Raw genomic sequence first — 2,718 nt, forward strand, 5'->3', positions numbered from 1 at the left:
TTTTTTTTTAAACAAAAATCCTCAGCAAGAAGCTCAGCCTGTGACATTATGCATAAAGTGAAAATCTCAAAGAATCAGTACACATTATTCGCCAACGGCAATCTCTGTAAATAATAAACCAACACTGGTTGACTTTTAACTACCCATGTCATCTCCTCTCAAGCTTTTATGCTTGTGCACAAAACAGTATAGGCCTACTTATTACTGTTTACAAAAATCATTTCAATTAAGTGTTTATCATTAAACTGCCAAAGGCATTCAGCAGGATATTGTCATATTCATAAAACAGGCCACATATAGATTTATTCCAATCACAATTACATCAAAGCAACATCGGAAACAAATGAATAAATGATCATTAAAAATACAATCACTATAAAAACAATTACAATCAACTGCAAAACTGCATAATACGCCGACTGAATCTTTACAAAAATACTATGGTCCTGAATGATTGCCATATTGACATGTCGTGGTATTTACATAATAATCCAAATACTCACAACGTGCAAAACAAACATGGTATTAACATGGTACTTGTTGGAAAAGAAACCCTAGTTATCGTAGAATAAGCAAAAAGGGTATTTATTACAAATATGATCGAATAAACCTTCGTTTAAATTCAATTATATTTTAATGTCCATCTTATAAGTTTGGATAATCTAATAAAACCCTTATGCAAATACTGTGGTGTTATGGAACGGAATGATTACCGTATTTGTAAATTTTTATTGTTACTTTCAGTAATCGCGATATTACCGTAGTAAACTCGCAAAAAAACCGTGCCATTACCATAGTACTTTTTCTTCTTCTTTTTTTTAGAAAACAAACTCTAATTGTCTTAGAATAAGCAAAAAAATGTAATATAAAAACATTCACAAATATTCATTTAAATGAAATGATTTTAACGTGCATCTAACATGCGTGTTGTGAATAGATTGAGCGCAAACCCTGAGACTTATGACAGCAATTTAACATTTATTGAATGAGGTTTCTTGTATTTAATTACGAGTGCGAGAGCATGCATTCCCGAGACGATTTCAAAAACCTGCGATTATTAGCAGAAATGACCGCATTTCCAGAACATTCCGGCAACTTTGATAACGAGGTCGCGCCACGACTTACTGTGCTACACACAGCGTGCCGAAACAACTCTCGTGTAAAGCTTTATGTGCACTGAATGCTTTAAAAGTGTGCTGAAAAATGAAATGACATGAAAATACTTACCGCGTTGGGAGAGGAAACCTACACGGAGCTGCGCAGCAACAACTTTGACAACAAAACACGATCAATCTGTGCAGCTTCCGGGTGAAGGTCAACGGTCAATCCCGACAAGTACAAAATAAAAGTCACAAAGTTAAGGTCGTTGCAATGACTGCAGGGGACTTTTATATGAAATGTTTAAGCTAGTTTTAAAAATATAAGTGCGTATTATACGATGTAATTTTTTACTAAAATTACCACTTAATACAATAAAAAATATTTATAATGTACGTTTTATATTCATAAAATTTTTATTTATAATATACCTGTATATAGATCTACAATTATTTACTATATTTATTAAGTTATATAAATGTTTATCATATTTTATAATTATTGGTAGGGCATCTGGGTTTCACTCAAATTATTTCATTTAAAAAACAAAACCGGAACACATAAAATATCAAATTACATTTATTATTGATGCAATCATTTCTTTTTGATAAGCAAATTTTCTGTTTGGGGTTTTTTTTTTTAGTCTAAAGAAACTTTACAATATAAAGAAACATACAAAGGACATATTTAGCTACACAAGACACCTAAGGCCCTAGGACAAAGATCTGAACTACCCTACTATAAAATACAACGCAAACCCAGTGGGACAGGCTGCTTCATATTGAATACTGTCATGTCGCAAGAAAGGACGATGAAAATGACAGGAGAAATTTCTGTCATTCCCTCCCATGATCCTTCCTGCTTCAAAATACACTTTTTCCTCTCAAACATTTCTAATGTTACAATATTATACATCACAACAGAAGTGCAGAGATGGCCAACAACTGGACGTTGAAGCAGGTCAGTGAGCAACTACACAATTCCAGCCTTAGGACCCTTAATTCGATGTAAAATGGCTGAAATTTCTAATATGGTAACACATTTGATGGTTAATTGCTCTGATCTTGTGTTTTCACATTCATATAGACTCCGTTATCTTTCGGTTTTGCTCAAAAATCACAAAATTCTCTTGAGCAACACAAGACATTTTCTTCACACCAACTGTGTGTTTGAGGAATTATTTGTGACCACCGATCTGCCGCTTTTTACAGCAAAAGCATCTCTTTAAAATACAAAAACACAAACAGATTCTTTATAACTTATTTTCAGCTGTACTCATTGGTTGTGACTGACATATCAAAACATGTCAATGATATCAAAATGCATTTTACAGTATTTACAGTAAACCAAAGGTCAGGGGTGAGGGGCAAGAAAGGTCAAGGGCTGCGTACCAGACAAACTGAAGACTAGCATGGAAATCCATTCAGAAGTTCCCAGGAGGCTGAGCCTGGTTCTCTCAGATGGCCAAAATACACCGTGAACTTAATACAGTCACTGGACAAAAGCATTTTAAACTGGAATGGATTTTTAAACTGGATTTTTCATCCTGTAATGAAGCACTGATTACATAAGTGTAGGCATGAAATGGCTGGTTTAATGAGGTTACAAATTTGTCAACAG

The 2,718-nt window shown here is 33.8% G+C and overlaps 1 protein-coding gene across 1 annotated transcript in view; it reads right to left on the reverse strand.

Annotated features, from left to right (window-relative positions):
• Positions 1 to 1,343, reverse strand: part of LOC107577605 (peptidyl-prolyl cis-trans isomerase FKBP8-like) — a gene marked incomplete at its 3' end in the record, with an annotated part of 2,768 nt that extends 1,425 nt beyond the window's left edge. The window contains exon 1 of the mRNA XM_016263660.1: positions 1,228 to 1,343. The remainder of the gene's footprint in view (positions 1 to 1,227) is intronic.
• Between the last annotated feature and the right edge of the window lie 1,375 nt (positions 1,344 to 2,718).

The sequence above is a fragment of the Sinocyclocheilus grahami genome, unplaced genomic scaffold (assembly GCF_001515645.1).
Source record: "Sinocyclocheilus grahami isolate Dianchi unplaced genomic scaffold, SAMN03320097.WGS_v1.1 scaffold6547.1, whole genome shotgun sequence".
NCBI classification, from domain to species: domain Eukaryota; kingdom Metazoa; phylum Chordata; class Actinopteri; order Cypriniformes; family Cyprinidae; genus Sinocyclocheilus; species Sinocyclocheilus grahami.